The sequence below is a fragment of the Athalia rosae genome, chromosome 3 (genome assembly GCF_917208135.1).
Source record: "Athalia rosae chromosome 3, iyAthRosa1.1, whole genome shotgun sequence".
Taxonomy (NCBI): domain Eukaryota; kingdom Metazoa; phylum Arthropoda; class Insecta; order Hymenoptera; family Athaliidae; genus Athalia; species Athalia rosae.
In genome coordinates, this window is record NC_064028.1 from 2,961,255 (window position 1) to 2,974,878 (window position 13,624).

A 13,624-nucleotide genomic window follows, 5' to 3' on the forward strand; every position below is an offset into this window, starting at 1 on the left:
GTAGTAAAGGGAATGAAATCCGGTAGCGGGTCGCCGAGTGTAGGGGAACGGTGGGTGGGGAGTACGCGGAGTCGAGCCTCGGCTACGAGACAATAACCCCTTTGTTTTCTCTAAAACGCGTGTAGGCTTGAAAAATTACTATTCCCATACGTCGCGTGGGGTACCCCGCCGCCGCCGATCCCGCCGGCGGGTTTCGCGTAGCGAACGTTCCGCGCGGGGCTTCGCGTCACCGCGTTCCCTCCGTTCCGTTAGGACGGAACGAGTCCCGTGGACGCGATCGGTGGCCTCGTACGAATGAGTCCGGTCTTCGCTCGATTCGTCGCGATTCGGATTTTATCGGCGAGGACGGAACGCGATCGTTGCGAGACGACGACGACGACGATTAATTAATGGGGATCGCCGGCCCGCGATTATTTACGGTAATCAACGGGCGTCGCGATGCCGGATGCCGCTAGAGCCGCTGCTGCAGCGACGGCGGCGATGGAATACAGACGAAAGTTCGCGTTTCAATTGTTCGAAGGTGGAAATTCGAGGTGGAAAATCTCCGGTAAACGGGAGCGCGCCTTTTGCCGTATAAGCACTAGACAAAAGATTACACGTATCTAATTTAAATGTAAATTTCCTCATCTCGAACTGGGGGAACAAAAGATTTTCTACACGCGCACCACCGGCCGCCGTTACATCTGCATTTCTATACGTGTACGTATATCCCTCTCCGTTTCGCGATATCTCGCCTCGATGATTATTTATCATTATCGTTATCGGTTAATTACTTTACAAGAACGTTGAATTAATTAATCCTCGTATATCATTCGCCTTGATTCGTCTTATATACGTTATGCAAACGCCGCGATAGCGCGAACTCGACCTACCCCCTCCCCCTCCCCCAACTCTTGACCTCCAATTAAACTTGGGGTTATATTTACCGCAAATAAAAAAAAAACCGATACGGAGAGAAACGGGCGAGAGAGAGAGATTTAGAAAAAAATTGAACAAAAATGAAAAAAAATTACCTCCGAACTCGAATCCCGTCAAAGATGATTCCCTCTTCTATTTCGCTCCGTTCCTCTGTTACGTTCAACCTCCTGATCAATCAGTCGAAACCGGATCCGATATCTGTTTTCGTCCGAAGGCAAAAAGTCATCTCTGTAGAAATAAAATATTCCTTAGCAAAGGAACGAGAGGCAAACCTCTGGACGGATCACCCTTTTTCCCGTCCTTGAGGATATATCCTTAGGATTCAGAGCCAGGGTTGCTCGGATATCGGAACACTTTTAATTATTCACCGATTTACTCGAAAGGCTGGCAAAACTCGTCGTCCCCCCCCCCCCCCCCCCACAACCCTCGTCACTTTCGTGCGTAGGTGAGAGATACGCGTGGGTGCGAAAACGTACGCGTAAACGTGCGTACGCGTTTACACGCACACCGCGCGCCGCGCACATCCCATGGATTGACGCTTGACGCGGATATGTGTCACGTCTGGCTCGCCAAGAGATACACGTTCTCAATGACAATGAGATGAGTTCGCGTGTACATGTGAATCATCGTCGTCGCCGAGGAACTCGCCGATGAGATACACGTGCCCATTATTAGATCTTTTCACTTCCCGATGTAGCGTCGCGCTCCCTCCCCCCCCCCCCCCCTTTTTGCCACCCACTCTCTGCATTCATTCGTCATCTTTTATTCCTCCTTTTTCGTCGATATTTTTATCCCCTCTCAATTTTCCGTGGGATCGCGTGACGGCTGAGGTGACGTTTTCATCGACTATACGGATAAATTTCGAGCACTTCCGCGCGCCGTTTTAGTATCCCAGTTGGCCGAATCGCGCGTACCATGTATATGTATGCTATATACATATTACATACTGACATATATGCGACGTATGCGTGTTATTTATCGTCTTTAATTTCCACAACACGAATTGCCCGGGGGAATCGGGGAGTAGGTGAATGAATAAATTTTATTCGCCTTCGTTTTTCTTTGGAAAAAAAAAACAAAAAAACAAAAAAAAGAACTTTTAATTTTCATCCGCGAAAGCGGACGCGTGTCCTGGGATTTGTGTGCGCGATCCACAAAATTATTCAATTCCAATTGATTTCGATATTCGTTTTTCATAGCAGTAGACGTATCCGTAGTTCGATTACTTCTCACGGCTGCTGCAGTCGGTGTATTTATTGATACACCGTATCGAGTGGAAAGTAAGATTGCTTTATATTAATTTATCATTCGGCGGTACATGTAACACGGTTATATCTTCTAGCGTCGAGTACGGTAGACTTACTGTGGAACCGAAATGCCATTTTCCTCAACACACGCGCCGTGCTGCCATGTCTCTGGTACGAATGTTACACACGTACACGGTGTACGCGTACTGTTCTGAAAAACAAAGGGAAGGAAAAAAACCCGTCCAGAGAAATAGAAAGTATTTCAACGTGCGGAATGTATATTCGCCTTCGTTGCAGCGGGATCGACGTTGATGAATAATGCACACTTGTGACGAACGATTTATTCGCCTGGGGGCTCCGAGCGGAACTCCATTAATTACGCCATGTATATATAAATACACGCGTACAATATAATACGCAACATAACGTTCGAATTAAATTAAACGCTTCTGTGTCCGGAAACGTAAAATTTAGGGAATCGGAATTTTCAAAGCGCTCGCTTCAAAACGCAACTCCGTTGTACGGAGTTGCGCGGCGTAGGGATGAGAAAAAAAAAAAAAAAAAGGCAAAAAAAAATACCGCCGCGTTCGTGACGAGTTAGCGTTTCCTTATTAATTGCGTCCCGCGTGTCGTCGCCGCTAATTAACCAACGAGACAATTGAGCGCGGTCCGTAACTACGCGCCACCCAACGAATTGGGTACAAACTTTTCAGTTGAAAATCACGGCGAACCGTCCGTCCGTCCGTCCGTCCTCCTCCTCCTCCTCCGACGACATGTTTCGCGTGTGTTTTATGTTTTTAATAATTCTTTCTCGTTCGCCCCGCGAACGAGTCTAGCGTCCAACGGCGAAGGAACAAAGCAGAGCGAAACGATGATTTTACGGAGAAGGACGACGCGCGGTAACAATTAGCCTGGATCAGCCTCAACCGAACCGGCGATCCTGATTTTCTTAGAGTCTCGTCCTCGCCGCACCGAAAATCGTTGCATCCACTATTTTCTTTTTTTTGTTTTTTGTTTTTTGTTTTTCACCACCTCGCAAAACTCCCGATAAAATCTTTCCGGAAGAATCTTTCCCGACGCGACTGTAGCCGGCTCCGCCGCTCCCGACTTCTTTCCTTCCCTGGGCTCTTTTTTTTTTTCTCTCTCGCCGAACAAATCGTCAAAGCGTGACCGACCTTCGACGGTACGTACGACGCGCAATCCGCAATTTATTTTACTATTTTGTCGTCGCGGGGTGGGAAAAGGAGTCGCCGGTAACTACCCCGCGCGTTTAGAAATTTTTGCCCAGGCGACCAGAGAATCGTAAGAAGATCGTACGGTCGCCTAAAACGCTCTCGAATCTAACAAGACGGAGTACGAACGACCGTACGAGCTTCGAATAGATTTCTACATTTTTTTTTTCTTATTTTCTTCTCACTTATTCCAGGAAAATTTCTACGTACGGAAACAATTTCGCCAAGATTTCCATGGGACGGATCGTGACCCAGTATTTATACCGGTTCGCATTGTGCTCGATTGTTTCGAGTTTAATTCCATAAAAATGCGTACGACGCAACGCGGACGTGTATCCGGGCGTGGGACGAGACCGGATATAAACGATCTTTCTTAAAAAAAAAAAAAAAAAAAAAACAATTTTTTTACAGCGTAGCGAAAAGAAACGGAATTATTAACTCGGCCGGTGAAAACCTTCTCCGTGTTTAGCGAGGACGTTCGACATCGAGAAAGTTTAACCGGAGGGAGGGTGGGAGGGAGGGAGAGGGAACTACGGGCGCGCGGTTATCATATTTGTACATATTATACGCGTGTCTATTGCAAGCTAAGACGGAGTTTCCGCGGAGTTTTAGCCCCGCCATCGTGTATAAGATCCTTGGTCGGTGATAACGAGGCCCTACATAAATCAGACGGAGTTTGCTTTAATAATGACGAGAAACGACTCGGGGCGCTAGAGCCGTAAACCGACGCGCCGTTGTTGAACCAGCGAACTCGATCAGTTATTCATACTGATTAAAGTATAACGAGCGATCGCCGGTCGCCTCGGTCCACCCGCTACCGAAAAATTTTTATCGATTTTCGCATCGTTGTAACGAAAAATTGAAAAACTCCCACTTCGGCGCAAACACGTTCGTGCTTGCCGTCCGTGCGACATTATACGAACGAGACGGATTCGAATGATGATACCCGGTGTCTCTCCACAGGTCGTCGTCGTCGTCTACGTAACGCGAGTTATTCTTCCACGTACGCAGAGTCGTTATACGTACGTATTCGCTCGTTACACGCCAACTTAACGTATACATATACGGTATACGCTTACGATTAGTCGTCGTGTCGGAGTCGATGGGATGACACTCTTAGTATCCCCGCGCGGATCTATCGAAGATGGAGGTGAAGCTTTTCTCTTTCCGTGTGTTTTCCATTCTCTCTCTCTCTTTGGTTTTTTTTTTCGTTTTTTTCCGTTTCTTCTTTCGTTCCTCTCCTTCGCTCGTCTCTCTCCATCTGTTTGAGGACGACCGGCACTCGCTAGTGATACGAATCCGCGATGTGTGCGGCGAGAGTAATATATACCTAGAGGAGCTCCGGTTGTCGGTGTGTAACGTATACTATAGCGGCGCAAAGACTGCGTCGGGCAACGAACGAGAGCCGGGTCGATATGACTGTTTCTGAAGGGGCGAGAGAGAGAGAGAGAGAGAGAGAGAGTGAGAGAAGCGTCGGGGAGCACAGAGAGAGAGAGAGAGAGAGAGAGAGGAAAAAAAGGGAGAGAAGACGAATAAAGGAGGGAAAAAAAGGACGCAAAAATCTCGGCGTCGTCATCCCCGCGTAAAACGCGAGGAGTAGAGGAGAGTCGGTGCGGCTGAAAAGTAAGAGCGAAACGCGCGTGCTGACGATATACGGGCAGCGGCGGCGGCGGCGAACGAACGAACGGCAGGCAACGGAGGGAGGAAGAGGAGGAGGAGGAGGAGATGAGGGAGGAGGAGGAGGGCGAGCGGAGAATCGCGGAAACCGAAGCAGCACGCGAGATTTCAGCTGAATTTAATCCACTTTTTTACGCCCCGATTAACGCCGTGCGAGCTGAAACAGTAAAAACAAAAACGTGAAAATAAAGACGGCGGCTCCGCGAGCAGAAACCAGGGGAGGGGTAGGGGTGGTAGAACGGGAGGATCGGGCGAACGCGAAACGGGGGCAGGCATAACTCGCGACCGGTAGGTCTCCTCGTTAATTGCTGGATGGGGTGGCGGCGATACATGCGCCGACTGCGTCGCGGGGGTGAAAAAATTAGCGAAAAAAAAATATATATACATACGTTCCCGATAACAGTCGGGGAAAAAAGAGGACCCTGTACCCGATATACCGTATAGGTATATACATATGACTCGGGTGAACGCGCGCGTGTGCCGCGAGCTACGCGCATATAATATCCAATATCGATAAGTAGTCGCGTCGAGATTTTTCATTTTTCCCTTCGAACTACACACCGTGTATAACGTGGTGGAAAAAAAAACAAAGAAAACAACCCGCGCGAGCGGAGTATGATCTCCCCGGTTATTTTTCGCATTTTTATTTATTCCTTTGATTTTGTATCGAACTTTTTTTTTCCTCTCTTTCATCGAGTACACGCGGTCTCCTTCTCCCGATCGCGGTGTCCTCGCGGTTTTCCTATTTTCTTTTTCCTTCTCTCCCTATATATATTTGTTAATTCTTTTTTTTTCATCGTTTCCTTCGCACACGTACGTATTACATGGACGGGGGAGGGGGACATTCCGAATCCTGGATTTCGGAGAGCGAACGAGGAAAGGGGAGGGGGAGGGAGAGGGGGGGGGGGGGGTCGGCGAAGAGAGATACATACATCCGTCGACAATCAATACTCGCAGCAGCCACCGCAAGTGGAGAGTTTTCTCCTCTTTCGTGGGTATTTTATTTTATTTTTTTTATTTTTTTTATTTTTTTTTGTTTTCCCTTTTCGTTGCTTCGTTTTTTTCGTTTACTTTCAGCCTCTGATCTTTCCGTGGAGCGCGGTGTAGAGCGGGTATCGATGACTCTCTGTATACGTGTACACGTGACTACCCACCACCTATGTCCCCGCGTGTACCTTTGTGACGCGATAGCGCGGGTTAAAAGACCGAACGAAACTATTTCACGAAGTAAAAGAATGAGAAGAAAAATCTATAATTCGATGGGATCGACAAATTTCCGTCGAATATCGCGAACCCCGACGGGGTAAACCCTGTACAAAACTGGTCTCGACTCGGTCTATTCTCGCGACTAGAGCGTCACCCCCGACTATACATTTATATATATATATATGTATATAAATATATACCTGTACATCCGAGCGGAGTACAAGTGTCAATTAATCGTAAGTGCTCTCTCGGAGCCCGTAATTGAAATGACGTCGAGTCGAATTTTCGTTCGAAGCTCTCCAGTTCCTCCGCTCCTCTGATCTTACGTACGGCGCGTCACCCTTCCCCGACTTGGTGCACACGCCACTCAATCGGGTCCCCCTCCCCCCCCCCCCCACCACCCCCACCACCGCCACCCTTTCGACCTCTGACCTAATCCACCCCGAAAGCCGTGCGGCGTCACTCTCTGCCTCTCGATCGACCCGATTTCCTGTCTTCCGGCGACGAGACGAGTACGAAGAAAGAAACCACATCCAAGCGGTACAGGTCCGCGGACCTCCGCAGGTTTGATTAGGCTGACGAAATTCGATTCGGGGGGGTGAAAGGCGTACGTAGAGCGGAACAGAGCGGAATAGAGAGAGAGATACACGACAGCGGCGAAAGGTTGTTGCGCTCCCGCGAGAACAACCTTCTCTCCGGTGCTCCGAAACCGCGGATTTGCGGACTGGCTCGCGGTCTTCCGACGGTACCGTACAGGTACACACCGGTTGCGGTCGGACCCGCGCGCTGCCCGACTACTTCTTAATTCCCGCAAAGATACGGAAATTACGGGGACACGGACGCGTGTCGCCGCGCACTTTCCGAAGCAGCGCGAACTTTGAAAATTCTTCGGACCTCCGAAATTTCGTGGTCGCGCACAAACCGCGCAGAGTTCGCCAATTTTCGGCGCTCGTTGTTTCCACGCGGCTGGAATCGGAATATCGAAAAAAAAATGAAATGAAATAAAATAAAATGAAAATAGATGAAAAAAATATGAAAATGGAAAATAAAGTCGCACGGCGCAGCGAACCGTGACCGTCGCCTGTCGTTCATTTTCCCTCGTCGTTAGCTCGCGGCGATTCGACTCCGTATCGGCGCGCCGATGAGTCGTACACGAAACGGGGGGATGGATGGATGCTGCCGCGTACGCGTTGCAACCCTCGCGACCCGCCATCGCCCGCAATATCCATCCGCTGCACGATCATCTCCGTGCCCGCGCGGCTTCACTCGACGCCGCGGCGGCTCCGGTGAATACTCGGAGTCATTGAGACTATTGGGAAAACTGTGACTCTCGCCGATGATTCCCGTGTACAACGTATACCTATACCCGTACACAGCGTCCGCGAGGTAATACGTTATCGACCCCACCTGCAGCCGGCTGGCTTTTTTTTTTTCATACCTCGATAAATACGAGCGGTACACGGGAATGAGGCGAACTTGCGCGTGTGCGTGTAACGGGACGGGAAATTATAGAGCGCTCGTAGTCGTAGTCGTAGTCGTCGTTCGTAGGAAAGAAATTATTATTTTTCCCCTTTCGCGAATTAAATACGAGGCGACGCGACCCGCGCAATTTTTCCGTATCGGTACTCACGCACGTCCGTGTGTGTCTAGAACACACCTGTGTATCAGCGTTGGGATATTCGCGTCGCGGTTGCAACGTTTTTTTTTTAAATTCATACACCTTATCATAGACACGACGTGGTCCATCGCGGTAGATTTGCGAGATATTTTGACCCGTGTGGCGCACTACATCGGATTTCCAACGATTTTTCCGTTTCGTTTTCTTTCATTATCCGATTCTCTAGCGATTTTTCCGCCTTGATTACGCTATCGTCGACTTATTTTCGAAATAACGTTGCATCGCGTCCCCCGCAATTTATGTCGCGTTGCGCGCCGTATGCCGTTTCGTACAACGCGACGCTCATATATAGGTGTAGAGCGTAGACGAATGCGTGTTTCTCACACATCGGGTGATACGAGTGTGTATTATATAAATTGCTGGGTTAAAACCCCCGCGGGGGGGGGGGATTATAATAGCTAGCTATGTACCGGGTAGACGGAGAATCGGTGCTTACAAATTAATTTAGTTTACACGTTACACTGGCACAGGGGGTACGTTACGCACGTATACCCGTATATGGATTTCTTTTGTCTTCGGATTCGTTCGTTCGAATTTAATTCCAACGCTCGGTCGTGTGCGTGATTTATTGTTATTATTTAAGAATTATTATTATCCCCGTTGTTTCCGTCGTCGTCGTCGTCGTCGACGTAGTCGTTGTCGTTTTTATCGTCGTTATATCGGCCCGAGAGAATAATAGTAATATTCATTTTACAATAAGTCGAAACGTATAACGTTGGCACGGTGTGTCGGTTATATAGCTTTGTGAAAACCTGCGACACCCCCTCTGGTTCGCCCTCGTTGAAATTTCGCGATTAATCGCGATCAAAATGTTCGAATCAAAGTTTACAATGGAACGATCAGCGCTGACATATTGTAATAATTCACCCTGTATTTTGTGAATACCTATGTAGGTACAATTGATCGTTTACAGTTTGCTTCTCTCGATCGGTAGTTTTGTTTTTCGGAAGCTAGCCGATGGAACTACGCAACGTGCGCCACGAGTTTCGAAAAGTATCGCGCGTATCATCGAAATTAGCCCGGGGTTGCCTCCGTAAATTTCCCTCCGGCAAAACGCGCCGCGCCGCGTCCGCGTTCCCCCCCGCATTCCATTTGACTCGATTCGATTTCATTTGATTTCATCGCGTTTCGTATCGTCGCGTCGCTTCGCGTCGCGTTCGCCAATTTTTCATTTAAACGCAGACCGCTTGAACTCCGGAGCTGCCGTACAGCTGGATCCGGACGCGCCACCCTTTATCCTTCATTTTTCCTTCATTTATCGCGTCGAATACAAAAAAAAAAAAGGCGAGGTAACTCGGAGTGAACATTTTTCACTCGTATTTCGAAACCGTGTGCGTATGTGTATGAAAAGCAACAGATTATACAGGTACTCCCAGACGAAGCTACGGGCGCGGGCACGGAGATCCGAACTAAAGCCAACGAGGCGAAATTCGAGCCAAACCCAAACCCCCAAACCGACCCGGGCGCCCCACACCCCGCGCCCCCTTTCTGCCCGTCTGCGAATCGCGCGGCGGCTAAAATCACCCTTAAACTTTGCGGGTGTACAGTACCCCTTGAACGTAGGCGAATATAGGTATGTATATACTATATGTGTATATATATACCAACACCCGAGCGAATGTTGTGTGTATACGTATAACGTACTTACTTGCAAGATATACTCTGTCTGGCTGGCACCGCTCTCTCTCTCTCTCTCTCCCTCTCTCAAACTCGATTCCCGACTCCGTCCCGTCATCCTTTTCTCCCCTCCCTCCCTCCCTACTCTCCCTCTTCATCCCCCTGCCCTTCTTTCTTAATCCACGCGAGGCGAGCGGCGTTGGCGAAAATATCGACGTTTTAAAGTAAAGCTAACGCACCCCGAGTGTGACTGACACACATATACACCCTGTTACACCTTAACCGGGTACGTGCGACGCGTGTCCGCTTCGCGGCGGCGGCGGTCTGGCTTCGGTTCGAACGGTCGAACGATCGCGAGAAATCGTAAAAGCCTACAGATGAAGTTATACCGGCTCCTCCGATGCATCGTACGCGGTGTTCGAATCGTGCGGCGTGAGCCTCCCCTGCGTTGATGACGATCCGCGATCGTCGTCGTCGTCTCGCCGACTTTCCCATGGACCGTGTCTAAGCGTCGCGTCGGAAGGTGCAGGCTGCAACGATCCTTTCACCGACTGACCATAGTCAGCGTGAACAACCGCGGGGATATATTCTCGCCAATAATCACCACCAGCTCTAACACTGGTCTAGACTCCGAACTTTTGATCTCGACAATTAGAGAGCGTGCGGTACACACCGCCAAGTTACGACGTCGTACGCTTCTTGTAATTTTCTCGTTACGGCATCGAAGCCAGCTACAGCTGCCTCGTTTCGTTATCCTCCGTTTCTATGCCTACGTCAGCAACGTTTCCCATCACATTTTCGCGCGCTCCGTCGGTACGAATCGATCTCCGAACTAGTTTTTTTTTTTGCGCAAAAAAACCTGTTCGAAAACCTGTACAAAGTCAAAAATTTCCTCCTTTTCGCGCGTATTTTCGATCATTTTTCTTGTTTCCGACGCGGAGGACCAGCCCCCGCCAGCCTCGACTTGGCGCGCGATGCCCCATATAATTTGGAATCTAAAACATTTGAGCGTCACTGGGGCGACGAATCACCGCTGCGCGTGGTGCGCGCCTAGCGGGGAAGCGGGAGGGGGGAGGGGGTTGGGGGGTGGGGGGAGAACGTAGAACAACCGAGTGCCGCAGGCATTCGTGATTCGGCAGTCTGCTTACGGATCTCGCGGAGTGACGACATCGTCGCTATTTCGCGTTACGACTAGTTTTTTTATTTCGCAGTTAGAGTCTCCCGCTGGTGTTCGAGTCAGTTTTTTTGCACTCGCCCTCGCGTCAGCATCTCGGCGAGCTGCGCAGTTTTGTGTGTGTTGTTGTTGTTGTTGTTGTTCTGTTGACGTTGTGCAGTTCGAAACGCCGTTATTCGCCGGATCTGTGCCGAGTGAGTCTTCGTTGTTTTTTTTTTTGTTGTCGTCGTCGTCCAGTTTTTCGGTTATTCGTGTCTCGACGCGGTCCAGGTGCGATAATAATTAACGTCGGATCCCCGAGCCAGTTCAAGTCAGGGGGCATCGTTGAGACCGTCGAATATCCGAACGGTGGTGGTGCGAGACCGCGAAGCCTTCGGCGTCCATAACGTTCTCCTTTCTCCATCCGCCTAGATTGGAGTTCGCTTGAGAACGCAGATTGGATTAATCGAATCGCGAGGCTCGCCGTTTGTTTGGAGAAGAAAAGGATAAGCGAGAGAGAGAGAGAGAGAGAGAGAGGACGACGCAACAATGATCGTAGGTGATCCCGTTTGGAGTAGATCTAATTTTAGGAAAATTCAATCGCAACGCTCCTCCTCGCCCTCCTCGTCCGCGTTCACGACGTATACTCCGATGTTGACGACGGTGCGCTCTATAGTGTCTGGTTTACGTAAAAGGGGTTGTTATTCCGGTCGGATCGCGCCTGCGCTTTTATTCGTACGGTTAACAACATCTCGCTTTATTATTTTCTCGACGCGACGTTAACGTAGGTGGCGAAGGTAGACCTCATCGGATACTCGTAAGGCGCGTCGGCGGTTCGACTTATACGGAGAGTCTTATACCTGTAGTGTTTTGTTTTGACATGTGTGTACGCCGCCATATTGGATTACCGCATCTAGCGTTCGGTACGCACAGAAAATACGCGTCGCCCCGACGTTCGAGACGACGAGGTCGCGACGCACCGCCGTTTACCCCAACGCGGAATCTCGTTTTTCGGACGAATATTTTACGCGAACTCTTAACGACGATTCTCGCACGACGCTCGACTCGACTTCTGAACGATCTCGTCGCACGACCTACGCTCGTCTCCGCCGCGATACGCCTACGGAACGGAATGAATTACGGCTGTTTTTTTTTTTCCTTTTTTTCTTTTTTTTCTTTTTCTTCCCTCGTTTTCCCTCCTCCGCGGTAGTAGAGAGTTTTCCGACGTTTCGCCGTACGCGCAGACGACAATGTCCGAGATCGTTGGCCCCGCACCTACTACTACACCTCCGTGGTTTTTGTTCCACTTTTATTCGCAATCTCATTATCCGCCTCGTCTCCGACGGTTTTCGCTCCCCGTGTACCGTTGCCGCGATATCGTTGGCTCGATGCAATTATTAACGAGATTGTTCACCGGAACGAACACAATAGTTTCGGGAGACGAGAAGTTTTCCATCGGGTGAGAAGCGACGACCGAATACGGATCTCGCTTTCGATCTCGATCGGATCGCTGACGCGCTTCAATTAGAGAGGGCGAAACTAAAATCGATATCGCCAATTTGTCATCGTCGCTACGATATCTTCATTACCTCCAATTGTGTCTTCGCTGTATCGATGAAAATTATTTCAATCAGAACGACCGTGCGGAGGAATAATCGTCGGATTTTTGATCCGCTAGATGATGAAAATAGGAATTAAAAACGCGGGCCGCTCAGACGGTCGGAATCATAGAGATCTGATTGTGAGTAGTTCGCTGGCGGAATGGCGAGCTGGAAACGAAGAAGAAAAAAGTGTTTGCCCTCGACGTGGAGGAGGAGGAGGAGGAGGAGGAGGAACGATGGCCCGACCGATGCGAATCTCTAAATTTCATTTTGTTGTTCAGCCTGGCGTGACCCCGCAGCTAAAAACCGACTGCCGAGCACGATAAACGGTGAACGGGTGAACGGAGAGAATTCGTCGAGTGGCCGACGTTTGCTCGTTCGCGATATCTACTTCTCCCCATTTTTTCTTCTACGTTATTCCCGCGCACCGTGTAACCGACGTACACCCCCAACGCTCGGATATATTCTAGTGTTCCAGGGCTCTTCGCGTACTCCGCACTCTCCTCCTCCTCCTCCTCTTCTTCTTCCTCCTCGTCGTCGTCGTTAGCGCGGGGCACTTTGGGTATATTTTTAACCAAACTTCTACGGCGTGTACGTGCGCGAAGCCTGTAAACACCCGGAGCGCGGACATGCGATACGTATGATCGAACGCCTGTGAAACGTTGAGCAAAATTTTCTAGAAAAAACTTCGGACGATTCAAACGGAAATAAGACGCATCGGAGACGATTTCCTGAACACCACTTCCCTCTTTTCCTACTTTGTCATTGAAACGCGCGCGTCTCACTTTTCCTCTTAATTATTTATTTATTTTTTTTCTTTTCGAATCAAACTACATGCGATGAATCGACTTCGTTGATCGTTATTTCGTTTCCTTTTTCTTTCTTCCTTCTCTCTCTCTAGTTCGCGTCTAGCCGATGCAACTCGCAACTTTATACGCAACGTCCGTCTCGATCCACGTTGTGTAATCCCCGTACGATGAATAATGTAGGCGCAACGCTCGACGGACCGGATCGCTCGCGCGATAGAAAATCGAACAAAAAAACGAACGAGCTAGAAACAAGTAAAAATAAACAATCAAATGTCGAAGAAACGTTGCACGCGGAGGAGACTCCCAGAGATTTAGGTCGCGGATCCGCGGCGCTGGTGAGATAGATCTGCTTCGTATTGATATACAATATCCAACATGCGTGCGAAGCGAATCTATACCGGCGTCGATCGATACCCTTCTATCTATCCACGCGAACGTAAGCGCCCTGTACGACCTGCGTTACGTCGATAATAAATTCACGTGTGT

At 49.4% G+C, this 13,624-nt stretch overlaps 1 protein-coding gene across 5 annotated transcripts in view; it reads left to right on the forward strand.

Annotated features, from left to right (window-relative positions):
- The first annotated feature begins 10,706 nt into the window (after nucleotides 1–10,706).
- Nucleotides 10,707–13,624, forward strand: part of LOC105686691 — a 33,907-nt gene continuing 30,989 nt past the window's right edge. For 4 of the 5 annotated variants that reach the window (XM_012401743.3, XM_048653103.1, XM_012401747.3 and 1 more), the window contains exon 1: nucleotides 10,707–11,283. The gene's annotated coding sequence lies outside the window, so the exon portion shown is untranslated. The remainder of the gene's footprint in view (nucleotides 11,284–13,624) is intronic. The other variant, XM_012401744.3, reaches the window with a different exon arrangement.